Source organism: Lepidochelys kempii, chromosome 6 (genome assembly GCF_965140265.1).
Source record: "Lepidochelys kempii isolate rLepKem1 chromosome 6, rLepKem1.hap2, whole genome shotgun sequence".
In the NCBI taxonomy this organism is placed as follows: Eukaryota; Metazoa; Chordata; order Testudines; family Cheloniidae; genus Lepidochelys; species Lepidochelys kempii.
This window is the reverse complement of record NC_133261.1, coordinates 99,939,364-99,954,758: the sequence shown is the minus strand read 5'-3', so window position 1 is coordinate 99,954,758 and position 15,395 is coordinate 99,939,364. Positions and strand designations below refer to the sequence as shown.

At 44.4% G+C, this 15,395-nt stretch overlaps 1 protein-coding gene across 2 annotated transcripts in view; it reads left to right on the top strand.

Moving 5' to 3' along the window:
• The window catches only part of GALC (galactosylceramidase), a 120,597-nt gene extending 113,106 nt beyond the window's left edge, over positions 1 to 7,491 (top strand). The window contains exons 18-19 of one of the 2 annotated variants that reach the window (XR_012159514.1): positions 4,687 to 4,798; positions 7,290 to 7,491. The gene's annotated coding sequence lies outside the window, so the exon portion shown is untranslated. Of the gene's footprint in view, positions 1 to 4,686; positions 5,119 to 7,289 lie in introns of those variants that run through there. The other variant, XR_012159515.1, reaches the window with a different exon arrangement.
• Positions 7,492 to 15,395: the final 7,904 nt, after the last annotated feature.

The following is a 15,395-nucleotide window of genomic DNA, read 5'->3' as shown; positions in this document are numbered from 1 at the left end:
AGCAAAAAAACAGTGTCTGCATTGTGTAGCCAGCAGCCAGACTCCTTCATCTCCTCATCCAACAGACTCTTCCAACACTACGGGCATGGCTACACTTACAGATGTAGAGTGCTGTGAGTTAAACCTGCCTTCAGAGAGCACAGTAGGGAAAGCGCTGCAGTCTGTCCACACTGACAGCTGACAGTGCACTGGTGTGGCCACATCTGCAGCACTTGCAGCGGCATTGGGAGTGGTGCATTATGGGCAGCTATCCCAGCTTGCAAGTGACTGCAACGTGCTTTTCAAATGGGGGTGGGGTGGAGTATGACAGGGAGTGTGTTGTGTGTATGTGGGGGGAAAGAGTGGGTTTTTGGGTGACTGAGAGCATGTCAGCATGCTGTCTTGTAAGTTCAGACAGCAGCAGACCGCCCCCACCCCCCGCCTCTTTCACACAACAACATTCCACAGTAATAGTTGCTTTGTCTCGGAGCAGATAAGCAGCCGGCTGTCAGAAACGGAGCTTTCAAAGGGCATTTCCACATCCCTGCAGTGATTCCAAACAATGACAAGAGTGGCCACTTGACTTAAGGGGATTATGGGACGTTTCCAGAGGCTGATCAGAGCGCAGTAATGTAACACCTCGTCCACACTGGTGCCGCAGTGCTCCAGTGGGGGCGCAGCAAATGTTATTCCACTCGCCAAGGTGGAGTACCAGCGGTGCTGTAGCTGCAGAGTCAGAGCACTCTACGTGCCTTGCCAGTGTGGACGGGGAGTGAGCCAGTGCACCCGGGGCTCCTTTATTGCGCTTTAACTTGCAAGTGTAGCCAAGCCCTACCTCACCTTGTAATGCCTAACTCCTGCTTCTGTCTGTTGTACTCAAAGCACTCTACTTTCCATACTACGATTTTACTCACTCAATGTGTGTTTTCTAGTTTCTGAGGCTTGGTTCTGTGTCTCTTATGCAGCTAAAATAGAGCTGCTTGGGAATTTTTCTACTAAACATTTTTTGTCAGAAAATGCCAATTAATTGAAACCAGAAAGGGTCAGTTTTGCCAAGTTTTACAATAAACAATTTTTGTGGGGAGGGGCTAAAACAACTTTTCGTTTCAAAATGTAAGTTACTTTCTAACAAAACATGGGAAAAAAATAAAAACTGGTTGGAGCTCTCTTTTCAGATTTTCACTTTGTGAACATTTTTAGAGATTTTGACTCTTTTTTCCAAGTTGGGAATGGAAAAATATTTGAAATCTTAATAATTCCCATGGAGTAGAAAAACTGTATCCTACTCCACTCTGACCTAAAACTACTTTTGATCATAGTGTGTGTGCATGTTGAATGCTTCAGGATGCAGGACCAGCTACATAATACACTTTCCTTCACTTTAGCTTTTAACTGACATTTCTGTGTTATGAATGATGTAAGTGGCTATTACTTTGCTTTGTGGCTAGACTTGCGCAGACCACACTTTCTCAACTGCGTCATATTGTGCTCTGGCCTGTGTAATTAATAGCCAGTGTGTCCCAGTGAATGTGATTTGGTGACATTATGGACAGTGACTTCCAGGCTATCATGCCTCTACAGATTGTAGAAGAGAGTTTATATTCCTTTGTTTTAAAAATGTAGGAGAACTTGAGGAGGAAAAGAAGGTGGGTGGGAAACATATTTCTATCTAGTTGCAAAAATGGATGATATAAGTGGAACATGAACAAGGTCTCCCAGGAGTTGTTTATGTTATAGCAATAGGAGGGAAAGCAATAAAATGAACACTTTAGCACTGTCAGAACAATTTATCATATAGCAGATGTGAGTGTATTACAGTATCTGCAGATACATACTTCCTGTATCCACTTGTGGAATTCCCAGAAACCTACTTTTCTATGATATTGATCCCTATGCTACTTCCATGATGGGAACCAGCATTTTTCCATGTTTCACTATTGGATTTATTAGAGCTTTGCAGATATCAAATATCAATCATTTCTGCAGGCAAGAAGTGATAGTTATGTTTGGAAAGTGGTGTTATCTAATCTTAATGATTGGTATCCATCACGAATCTGAGAAAAAGATGCTGTTTTGTTGCATGATCAAATGACATAGAACAGAGGGAAAGAAGCAGGAACAGACACAGCAAAATTTGAATTCCTTTGATTTTTCTCTTTCATGCAATAGAAAACTGAAAATTTCATAGCCATGGTGTAGATCAACATGTAACAATAATAGAGCACTTGTTTCAACTAGGAGGTTTTTTTATTTTCCCAATCAATCATATTTATGTTTCTGAACAGCTCGTTAGGCAAGAAACAAGAATGTGAATCAATTGTGGTAACTTTCCTTTCTGTTTGGTAGCTTTAAAGGAGTAGAGTGATTTTTAGGCCGAGATGGTAGATACAGAAAACTTTTTATCTCTGTGCTCTGCTAACATTTAAGTGCTTGAGAGGGAACAGGTAAGTGCTTCTGCCGGTGAAGACTGTGGGCTGTGTAGCTTCTCCAGGGCAGATTGTTAGCTTGGAAAATGGTTTTATAGATCTACAGTATTTCTCTTTGCAAGCATTTCAGAACCCTTAAAACCTTGGGCACACCCTGGCTGAAGTGTAGTGATCAAAAATCTGATGAATACCTGAGGCTCTTAAAATGCTTTAGAAATACAGATTCGTCCTTACAGAATCCATGTAAGGTATTTTATGGTTTTGTTGATGAGGACCCCAAGGCCAAGAGATATTAAGTGACTTGCAAAGGTCACACAAGGAGTCAGTGGCAGAATTGGGAATAGATAACAAACTGTAGGGCTAGGTTTGCACTTGGAGCGGGGTTTCAGCATGATAGTTCAATGAGAGCTACCATGAGTATATCTACTTGAGCTGGGAATCACTCTCCCAGCTCCAAGTGTAGACATATAGTCACAAGACAGACACAAGAGCAAGCCTACATTTCTGGCTGCCCAGAGAAATGTGTAATGTATGAAAACTATAATCAGTTGTACGAAAACATTAGAGACAATAATGTACGCCTCAGTGCTTTTTCTTTTCTTTTGTTTATTACATTTTCCCCTTTGTGTGCACCAGGAATCCCAAATTATCTTGCTTTCTAACAAAATCTTTTTTTTTTCCTCACTAAGAGAGATTCACTGTTTTAATCTTGCTGCCTGTGTTGTCTTTGTATGGAGTTTTTGTAGCAAGAATTGATTTGTTTAATTGATGAATAGCTTTTTAGATGCTGTTTTTTGTAATCCCAGCTATTTATCTTTTGAATAATTATTCTGTTTGTAATTATGTTAAAGGATTAATAAAAAATAAACTGGGGGGAATTAAACAGGTTACATCATGAAGATAAAAACCAACAAAAATTCTGTTTATTCCACCTTTTTGCAGAAGGGTTTCTGCTTAAAAACTTAATCTTTAATTAAATTTATATATTTTATTTATAGCTCCTTTTATTATTTTTCCCGAACATGCTGTTACAGCAGTGGTTCTGCTAAAAGAATCTATGGGATTGCTGTAATAAATATTATAGGGAGAGAAAAGAAAAAACCTCTGGACTATTTCTCCAACTGTTAGCAGTTTCAGAATGCAATAGGGTTTGGCCACCATGAATTCATGCATTGTATATGTGATTGTAAAATCATCATGGTGAAAATATATTGCCCTAATGGGTCCAGAATTGGCACCAAATAACAAAGGCAGAGCTAACAAACAAGGAGAGAAGTTCTTGTATGTTAGCACAGAGCAGAGCTGAAGCCAGATGTTCATTAAACTTGCATTGTTCCATCATGGAAGTTCAGTTTTTTGTGGGCTTATTGGGGCTTGCCTCTCTGTGTGTTTGTTAGGACCGTATCAAACTTGCAATATGTGTTAGGCAACATAAATCTATACATATATATTCTTCTCCATCATCAACAAAGTAGTGGTGGTAGTTCTGGGTTATGCAGGGTTTTGCGTAGCAGCTGCTTTGACAGAGAGGGTGCTGTGTGAGCAGAAGGAGAGTTTATTCTTAGCCTTTGTCTCTGATAAGAGGCAAGTCGAGTTGCTCTGTGGGAATGGGGCATTGGTGTTGGGCTAAGATTCCTCGAAGAAGGAACAGGTAGATAGTAAAGAGCAGAGGGCCCAAGATTTCAGCCTTGTGGGTCTCCTCCACAAGGAGATGTCTTGGAGGGGGGGTAGAGATGGAGACAGAATGGTTTTGCAGATAGGAGTGGAACCCTCAGAGGAAGCAATCAGAGCCACCTGCAGAGGTAAAGAGCATGTTCTTGTTGCAAAATATCACTAATTGTTTCCTATGCTGGGCAGTCTAGTCAGAGAGGCCAAGACCTGAATAAGGCTGTGCTTCTCTCTCACCCCTCATGAAGGATGTTTGACTACTGAGGTGAAAGTACTCTTACCATGGGTTCCAGCCCCTCAAGGTTCAGATGTGGCAGGCAATTAATGAGGTCCTGTCCTGGTATCCCAGCCACGGGAGGACTGGAGAACAATTAAGTCTTATTTGTAAGGTCAGAACTTTTATTAGGTGTTCTATAATTTTAGTGAGCTAGTTCACCAAGTGGGTTTACTAAAGCTAGGACAGCCTTTCCCTCCCCCTTTGAATAACCAAGCCCTAAATGTTTTCTCTCTAGAATATTGATCTCTTGTACTTTCCCTTTAAATCCAGGCTGGCATATATTGGTTTCCTCTAATTCTCTGCTTTTTCCCTTTTTGTCTCATTTATGTTTTTAAGAGGCATTTGTCAAATAGGCAGCACGAATCCACTTCTCACTGATGGAAACTATTGTCTGCAGGCTTGCCTTCTTTCTACTTGTAGCTACCAGCTGTGAACTCTCACCCGAATGGTAACTTGATTGACATGGAAAAAAATCTATACAGCTAAATAAAACATTTGAGAAGAAATACACCCCATTCCAGATACCTGAGAATGGAAACAATGTGAAACATTCCAAATTTTTGAAGGGCCATACAGCAGGTTTGCATACAAACATATAATTTAGTGACTCATTATATCCTGAGTTATATATATAACGCACGGAGAGTGAACTATCCCCAACTGTATAAAATAAGACTATTTTTTATCAAGGGTTTCCAGTGATAACAGTTATTCCAGTGGTTTGTTCATGTCATCAGAACCCAGAAATAAAAATTACAGTTTATAATATGTATACTTTGGGTGTATTTTATTATTTCACAATAAGTGGACAGTAAGACACCTAATGGAAATTTACATTACAAAAACATCTGATATAAATCTCCAACTTTGTTCAGTCACTTACATCCCCTCCTGTATGGCTAAATATATTTGTTCTGATGTTCTGCAAAATATATTTTTGGTATATTACAAAATTGAAATATCTGGGTAGTCTTGAAGACATTTTTCAGGAGGAGAAAGAAATAATGGCTTGGGGACTGATACTTTTGCTCTGAAGTCAGTGAAAGTTTTGCCATCGTTCGTAGAAGGATTTGAATCAGTTCAGAGAAACTGTCAAAATTCCAATTTCTTGGGCCCAGATCTTGCAAACACTTACACACATGCTTAAATGTATATATATTAGTAGTCCCATTGGAATCCATCCCAAAGTTAATCACATGTGTAAGTGCTGGCAGTCTGAATAAATCTCAGTTATCTTTAAATTTACAAACATGAATTATTGAACTTTTCTAAACAGTCAGAAAGGATTGGTTTGAGTATTGAGTATAAACTCAGGTAGATTTTTGTTGTATGTAAATCGGTTTGCCCGTACTTCATAATAGGTGCATTTTCTTTTCAGTAGTCAGCTGCACAATTTCAACGGGGTGTGCTAGGTTTTGTTGTTAACAATAACTCTGTTTTGCACTTTTATAACACCTTTCATTGTAGGGTCTCAAAATGCTTCATAAATGTTTACTGGTCAAAGCTCACAAAACCCCTATGAAATAAGTATGACTATACCTGATTTATAGATGGAAACAATAAGGCTAAGAGAGATTAATTGACCTGTCCAAGTGGCAGGTCAGACACAAAACCTGGAACTATTGATTGCCATTCCTGGGTTCACTCTCATAGTTAATTCTTCCTTCCCATACTTAAGTATGCTCTCTTGAGTAGTATGACACTCACTAACAAGTGACCTGATGCTACTATGTCTTCAATTCACCAAACCATCCCTAATTAGCAAAATGTCCTTTACTTTCTCATTGACTTAATGGGACTTATGCTCATGTTTAACTTTAAGCTTGAGTGCTTTGCTAACTCAAAGCCTATTAGAACAGTGGAAATCAGAATGGAACAGGGAGTAGATTTTTTTTATTGAAGAAAAAGAGGCCCACTAAATGTATGCATATTCATTCACCAAAATTTGCAAGCCACGTTAATGCCAGCATATGCAAAATGATTGTTTAAATACCCACTAGCCCATAAAGTGCTAACAAGAGAATGCAGGTCTCTGGCCTTTACCCACTATGTAAAAATGTGTCCCTACAGGCTAAAGTAAATGTTTTATAGTTATAGGCTATATGTAAAGTATATGTTTGCTTTTCTACTTTCCAAGAATTGGATTGTTGAGAGCTGAAAGTCTAATTGGGAGTCCCGTATAGTGCATATATTTTATTATGATCACACAAATGTTTCATTATATTATGGGAGAGTCTATAGAGAAAACGATCTATGCATGTAAAAACCTGATTTACATTCCTAATGGTCCCTGCTACAAACTGACCTAGCCCTAGTTGAACTACATATCATTACACAGAGTATAAATGTTGGTTAGTACAGTATGACCCTGTTATGACCTTGTACAGCTTCTCTGCTGGAAAGGAGAAATAAAAAAACAATAGAAAATGAATTACATGTATTGGGCTTTTTTTGTCCCCAGAGAAGACTTTGATTTACCCTAGACTTATGACAATATCATTAGAGTACTTGACCACTGTTAAAATTAACAGATGGCTATTGTTCCGAAAGGGAATATTTCAAGCAAATAATTCCACTTAAAAATATTTAAAAAGCACATTTTTGCGGTTTATGCTATTGGAGGTTATGGTGGCATGTTTGATTAATGAAGTGTTTTATTGGTGATGCAAATAATGTGTAATGTCTTAAGACCCATATGTTGTAGATTAGAGAGGTATTAAACTTACCTTGGCACAAAGTGGAGAATCTAAAGTATCCCTCTGGTAAACTATATCATTCTGGGGTGGGGGGATATGTTGGCATTGCCTATATTTATGCCTTTGATAAATTACATGTCATGTTTACTTAGTTTCAGTACCCAATCAAAATCTGTTACTGTTCATATTTTTGCTACTCTTTATTTATAAAGTTCTTTCTGCTTTTACACATTGTATTTGCAGTGATCATCAGTTCCCATATGAAAACTGGCTGTGACAGCAGATTGAAATATGTTTGACAGTTATGAACAAAGATATTATGGAGCAGGAAAAAATGTCAAGCTTTCATAAGAAAGTCGATATTGAGCTTATCTGAAATGGTGCAAACTGTATTAGAGTTGGAGGGCATATGAGCACAGTAAGAGCTGTGCAAAGCATTCCCAGCAGAACCCAAATCCACACAAAATTTACCAGGTTTCAGCTTTCATGGGAAACTTGCAACACTGGTCAGTGTTTGCTAAAAAGGATTCAGGGAGGTTTCCGGAACCTTTTGGCAAATGTCAGCCAAGAATTGAACTAGCACTGTCTGGTTTATGATTTTAGATGGAAACCATGTGAAACTCAGTGAACAAAACCAAGTGAACCTCAATGGTTTGGGCTGAATTTTACTTTGAGGTTTGGGATTCTCTTGAAGCTGAGAATTTGAGTGAAACTAGGAAGGTGAACTGGAGCCTTGTACAAACCCCAGTGAAATGAACCTGCCAAGTTCCATGTGACTCCATCCAGGCATGCATTCAAAAACTAATTATTCTTATAAGTATTTGCATACTTGTTGCAGGGCCAAAGGTGACCATTCCTCATGGTGAGTGCAATTCCAGACTAGACCTACCCCTTAATGGAAAGCCATTGCTTCCTTTTCAAATTTCATCTCTCTCTGCCAACAGAGTGGGCCCAGTCCTGCTCCCTTTGGTTTTTTCATTGACTTTAGTTTGCCTTGGTTACCTGGGAAACCACCTCTCTCAACATGACTGTTACTACTCAAGATGGCTGTGTTGCACCAGAACTGTCAGCCATAAGGGTAAAACTCAGATACATAGAGGGCAGTGCTTTCTTGACACCTTACACATGGCTGTGGAGTTTGATCCCAGACACACATCAGAATGACTGGCCATCTCACTTCCTTCAGGACACAGTGCAAAACACATTGCTTTCCCACAGAACGAACAGAAAATACACCTTTGTGGGGAGATAAACTTAAAATGAATAATATATCTGGAAATATTTTTGTAAATGTCTAAGATTCTCAGATACCACAGTAATGAGTGAGCGTAGACCAGAAAGACAGGATGGTTGGGCCCAGTACATACAGTAGTTGCTAGGGATAAGGAGACTGTTTGCCAGAAACTAGTCCATGGATTCAGATAAACATGAACTCCTGTGTCTCCAGTACAGCTTTCTGTCTTGGGTGGGGGATGGAAAGGTGGTTGGACACTTTTCTGGTTGGACACTTTTCTCCTGTCACAGGGAGGGATAAATTACATCTCCCTATGCCAGCCTGGCCTGTAGCACCCTGTGACTGTGTTGATGGGGTCGTGCCCCTGGTGGCCACTCAGGACACAACTCCCTGCTGCAGGTCTCCACTGGTATGTCTGTCTCTCAGAGGTCCAATGTAGTGATGCTTTTGTAACCTGCACACCTTCTGGGTGTGGTGTTCTGTTCCATCTAGTGGCAGCAAGACTACTTAGAGAGAAAGATAAAATGAGTCTGCTCTATAGCCATAGCTAAGAGGCAGTTGGCTTTTAGCTCATGCAGTAGAGGCTCATGCACTAAGCTCCAGAGGTCACAGGTTCAATCCCACATGCTGATGACCGGTGTCTGTCAGCGTTACACTTTGGCCCTCCAACCAAAGTACCCTTTTAATCCTTTCCCTTTTGGGGGGTTAAGGTTCAAAGGTAATCAGGAACAAAACACAACTCAAAACATGTTCATCCCACAAAGCTTTGGTGGGGCCCTGCCCTTCTATTCAGAACTGGTCTCACAAACTGTGCTTCTGGTGATTGCCCTCCAGAGTCTAAGTATCCCTTCTTGGAGGGCTGATTTGGCTGGCAAGCGAGTTCCATCTTAGGGCTGCAACCAAGCTTCTCTCATCAAAACAAGCAGAACTGTTGTACTTCTTTCTTGGTCGGTCCCAAATGGGGGTAGGTCTCCTTTTAACTGTCTTCTCCATGCCTGACACTGGCTGCAGATCTAGTAGGGTGGGATCACATAACCCTTTCACAGCCAGTGTAGAGCCTTGGGGTATGTCCCTCCCCTGGCAGCTCCCCTCCATTCCGAGAGAAAAAAAATGTGCATTTTGGTGAGCCCTTGTGGCCCTGTGTTTGACTTGGAACAAGAAGGGCTGTAGGCAGTGATGAGCTGCCAAAATCTTAACAACGGGTTCCCTCCTCACCCCACGAGGGGGTCGTTGCCCACCCCTGCCCCCTGGGACTCCTGCCCCATCCAACGCCCCCGCATTCCTTGATGCCCCCCCCCCCGCAGGGCCCCTGCCCCATCCACCCCCTTCCCTGTCCCCTGACTGCCCCCGAACCAGGCAGGAGGGTCTCATGGGCCACCGTAGTGGGTGCCCACCCCACCCCTACGAGCCAGAGGCACCTGCTGGGGGGCGAGGTGGGGAGTCCCGGTGGTGCTTACCTGGGGCAGCTCCCAGGAAGCATCCGGCAGGTCCCTCTGGCTTCTAGGGGCAGGGGAGCGTACCTAGTGGGGGAGCAGGGGGACCGGCCGCTCCCCCACTGATCACATCAAAAGTGGTGCCCCACCCCTGGCCCCAGCTCGCCTCCGCCTCCTCCCCTGAATGCACCGCCCCGCTCTGCTTCTCCGCACCCCCTCTTCCCCCCGCTTCCTGTGAATCCGCTGTTTGACGGGAAGCCAGGGAGGACTGAGAAGCAGGCCGTGGCTTCCGGCTCAGGCCGAGGGTGGCAGAGGTGAGCTGGGGCGGGGAGCGGTTCCCCTGTGTGCCCCCTCCCCGGGTTATCTGCTGTGGCACGGGTGGCCCTCCTCGCGCCCCCCTGCCTCAGCTCACCTCCGCTTCGCCTCCCTGGGCCTGAGCGGGAAGCCGCTGCTTGCTTCTCAGCCCACCCCAGCTTCCCACGTGAACAGCTAATTCGCGGGAAGCTTGGGGTGGGGGCGGAGAAGCAGAGCGGGGCGGCGCATTCAGGGAAGGAGGCGGAGGTGAGGTGAGGTGAGCTGGGGCCGGAGGTGGGGCGGGGAGCTGCCGGTGGGTGCTCTGCACCCACCAAATTTTCCCCGTGGGTGCTCCAGGGTTGGAGCACCTGTGGAGTCGGCGCCTAAGGCGCCACTTTGGGCTGTTTAAATTTAGAAGCCCTTTTAGAACTGGTTACCCTCGCGGAACAACCGGTTCTAAAAGGGCTTCTAAATTTAACAACCGGTTCTAGCCAACTGGTGTGAACCGGCTCCAGCTCACCCCTGGCTGTAGGGAAAGGTACCACCTCATGATTCATTGGTTAGAATCCTTCATGACATGAAGCCATCGTAGCAGGGAATGATCTGTAACCAGGTGTGAGGCAAACCTGCAGCTGGACCAGGGCTGCTCATTCAGCTACAATGACTCATTTCTTCAGCAGAGCCTGCAATGACTTATCTGCAGCTGCCTAGCCCTGGGGAAGGCCTGAGTCAGATGATCCCCCAAGCACAGGTATTTGACTCTCACTGACAGAGCCACAAGTTAGTCTGCGCAACAGCAACACTTGGCTAGGAACCCTCCTGCTGCCTCACAGTGTTAGACTCCTAAGGCTTCCAGCCTGCCTGCTCCTGTTCCTGCCCCAGCCTTGCCTGAGCAGTGCCAGCCCACTTCAGCCTTGTCTGTGCCCTAGTCTGACCTGCTCCAGCCCTGCACCTTCCTGACTCCCAGACTTCTGGACTGACTCCAACCCGGCTTCATCTTCAGCCTCCTTCCAGATGCTGACTAGGATCCTAATTTGGCTTGTCTACAGACTCTGACCCTGGTTCTGACCCCTGGCCTGTCCCTGGACCCTGGTTTCAGTGTGCCTTCAGCCTAGTCCCAACTCCACATCCATCTTCGACTCTTGCTATGTGTTAGTGACCACCGCTCCAGGCAGCCTGACTGCCTAGACCCAGATCCTGACACCAGGGTGAATTTATTGCCGAGAAGGTAGTATGGGAATGTGTAGGCATCTTTTCCATCACAGAGTGGGCCTTTTCTCTTGGGAACAACTTTTGGCTGAGATAGAGGATGGGATGTTCCTTGCCCTTGACCATCTGGGACAAGACTGCCCTCAACCCCATGTCAGAAGCATCAGTCTTAAGGAAAAATTCTTTGGAGAAATCAGGGCTGCATAAGGTGGGCTCTCTGCACAGATGAGCCTTGAGGGTTGTGACACTGGCAGACCAGACCCTAGGCCTCAACTGAACACTGACAAATGCATGACTGGAAACCAGTCTGGCTCACCTGTGTGTTAGTATTGCTAAAACAGGTATTAGTTTTATAAAAATGCTTAGTGTTTAGACGTAATGAAATGCTTGTAAATGGCTGCATTTATTAATCTCACTGACAAAATCTCAATCCCATGTTATAAGGTTATATTGAGTGTTTGCATTGTGAACCTCTGGAACTGTGTAAATCACCAAACAGGAAAGAATAGAGGTGGATTAGGGGTTTGTGGGGCCCTGGGCCAGAGCAAGTGGGTCCCTTCCCCACCCCTTCCACCTGCAGTCCTCTGTACCTCCCTGTCCGGCGCTCCTGCTGGGGAGCTGGGTCGGGCATTGGGGCTTTCCCTCCCCGCCTGGCGCTGCTGCTGGGGACTGAGGTATGGGGTCTTCCCCTGCTCTTCAGCAGGAGCACCGGACGGGCAGAGCGGGTTGGGGTGCAGATTTTTCCAAGGGGCCCCCAATTGTCTGGGGCCCTGCTGGCCCAGTGGCTAATCTGCCACTGAAAAGCATTTACTAATGTAAAATGCTGGCTTTCTACAGAAGGTGTTGGGTCCTGTCCACCAAGAAGGCCCATTGAAACCAAATGAGCTATTGTGAAACATCAAAGAAAAAAAAACTTTGTTAATTGCACCCCCCAATCCCACACACCCATGAAGAGGAAATGTGCATGTGTACTCAGCCCATCAGCTTGAACTCTGGGAGAAGGGAATAAAAATTCCTGACAAGTAACTGGATCTTTATGCTGCTTGGACTCTGAGGGGCAAAGATCTCTAAGCATAAGCAAGGGACCCCCAGCTGTTTAGACTGGGTTTGCCTTAAAGGACATATACATCTTGCTTATGATAGAACTTCAATCATCTTTTGGAACCTCAGGTTGTAACTCATTTGTGTGTGTGTTTACTTGGTTTAACCTTGTAAATAACTCTCATTTCTTTTTCTCAGTTAATAAATTTTTAGATAGTTTATTACAGGCTTGACTACAAGTGTTGTCTTTGATGTGAGATATAAGGTGCAACCAGAATATTGTGATTTTTGGTGCAAGGGACCATCTATCACAAAGGTAAGCTTCCCTGGGTGGCAGGATAGATTGGAATACACAAGGGGACTGTCTGTATCTCCATGTTAATGCTGTTAGTGCCTGAGGAGTTCACACTTTATACTTGTTGGTGAAATCTAAATATAGAACTCACAACCAGTTTGGGGTTTGTGCCATGCTTCTTCACAGTCTGCCCTGAGGTTGATACTTGCCCTTTTGAGCCACTCCAGATAGCTTTACAAGGCTTCACTGGCTTCCGTCCAGTATAAACTGGAGGTAGTAGCCTGCCAGTCCCAGAAACATGTGTATCTCCTTCTTTAAAGTTGGAGTGGGGCAGGTCCTTAAGACCTAGACCTTGTCCACCTCAGGTTGTATCTGGCCCTTACCCCAAGGTATGCCTCAGGTAGGTTGTCTTGCCTTTGCTTGTGTGGCATTTGGTGGGGTTTGCAGTTAGCCCGCTCTTTTTGAGGGACTGGAGTACAGCAGCTACCTGCTTCAGGTGGTCCTTCCAGCTCCAGCGATAACTCACAACATTGTTGAAGTAGGAAGCAGCATAACTACTGTGGGGCAAGAGGACTTGGTCTGTTAGCCACTGAAATGTTGCTGGAGCCCTGAATAAGCCAAACGGTGTGATCTGGAAAGACCATTGTTTCTTGAGACTTCGGTGTGAGTGGAATATGTCAGTATCCTTTTGTAAGATCCCAACAGATCTAGTAGCTCATCAATGTACAGCATGGGTATGAATCATATTTAGATATGGCATTGACTTTTCTAAAGTCAATTGAAAATCAGGTTGTCTCATCTGGCTTATGGACCAGCACAATTGACTCTGCCAGTAGCTATAGGATTCCTTGATTCCCCCAGTGGCCAGGGAAGTGGCCATGGACTTTCTCTAACCAGTGTAGGCTTAATTTGGATATGGTGGGACGTGAGGTGGGTTCTCCCAGGCTGGGTAGAAAATACCATTAAGAAGGCTGTGCTCAACCATAGGTAAGGCTACAATTTAGTCATGGGTATTTTTAGTAAAAGTCATGGACAAGTCACAGGCAATAAACAAAAAGTCACAGCCCATGACCTGACTGTGACTTGTCCTATATAAATACCCCTGACTAAAATTTAGGTGCTCGGGGCGGGGGCTCAGCTGCTAAGGAGGAATCCATGACTTCCGTGACCTCCCTGAAAGACTCACAGCCTTAACCATAGGGCTTGGACCATCTGCTCCACCTTGACGTTGTCCCCTATACAGACCATACTAGAGCTCGAGATGTTGGATATCTGCAGACTTAACTCTTGCTCTGGAGGATAGGGAGCTATAAATAGGCTTGCCCAGGCCTTCCATGGCTTTAGATTGACAAGGTAAATTTGTTTGCTTTTCTTTTTGTGCAGCTGCTTAATTTCATAGTTCACTGGCCCCACCTGGTGGATAATCTGGTAATGCCCTGCCAGAGTTCCAGGAGTTTTGACCCTGAGCTAAGGAGCAACAAGAGTACCTAATCTCCAGTGGAAACACTCTGAGGCAGCCCCTTTATTATAGGTTGTTTTTTGGGTGTTATATGCATTTTGGAGATTCTCCTTGGCAAAGGACCTAAGGCCTCTGTTCTCTCACAAAGAGTGAGGATGCATTGCAGCATTTTGTCAGCTTGGGAAGTCTGTTCCTCCCACATTTCTCATATTAAGTCCAGAATCCCCCCAGTTGTCTCTCATACAACAGTTAAAGTGAAGAAATACCTGTAGATGACTGCAGCACCTCCCATACCTCAAACAGGACAGGTGGAGTAGTTGGTCCCAGTGATGAGTATCGGTGGCAATGAATTTCTTTAACATGCCTTTGAGTGTCAGATTGAAATATTCTACCAACCTGTCAGCAGACGGAGGTTTCCAGGGACTGCATCTTTAGTAGTCAACACAGTTTTCTGAGTACTTCTGATGTAAAGTTGGTTCCCTAGTCTGTGCACTCCTATGGCACTCTTACCTGGGCAAAGATCTTCATTACCTTGGTTGCAATAACTTTGGCTTTTATGGAGTAGAAAGGTATCGTCTTGGGATATCTGGTAGCATAATCCACAATACCCAGCTGCTCTTTTCTTGAGTGGTCCAAACATGTCCTTTCCAATCTTCTCAAATGGTGTGACAACCAAGGGGAGAGGGACCAATGGAGCCTTCGCCACTCTCCAGGGTGCCGTTAGTTGGCACTCCAGGCAAGAGGCACAGAAGCACATAACCTCTTTATATATTCTGGGTTAGAAAAACCAGGTCAGGATCTGAGCAAGGGTCTTTTCCTTGCCCAGAGGCCCAGCACATTAAATGGCATGGGCCAAATGCAAGATTTCTCTGTGGTATGGTTGGTGCACCAGGAGTTTGGCTTGGACCTCCCTCTCCTGTTTGGAGGTCTTTCTCCAGGTAGTACAGCTGCCCACCCTGAATTTCAAAATAGAGGAATACCTGAGTTTGCTGGGAGTCCATTATCTCCCCATTAACAATGGCTGCTTATGCAAAGTCTCATCACCTTTTTGCTCCTCAGTGACGTTGATGAACTTAGTCAGAATCTCTGATCAGATAAGAAGTGATCACCAGCTCTGGACAGGGCTGGGGTTCTAATGACACATCTAGCTGCTTGGAACTCCCCACTTCCAGCTCAGCAGCGTCTCCTACACCCGTGAGGCCTACTGGTTCCCGAGAAGTCAACTGTGAGGACTCCAGTAGAGGGGCCTCAAAGTTTGGGGGGATCCCAAGAATTCCCTCAGGAGGGCCCCAAAATATTCCCAGTCTTGGACGACAATGACTGGGTAGGCAAGAGATATAGTCAGGCTAATCGTTAAAGGACTTGTATGTGCCCACATGGTAGC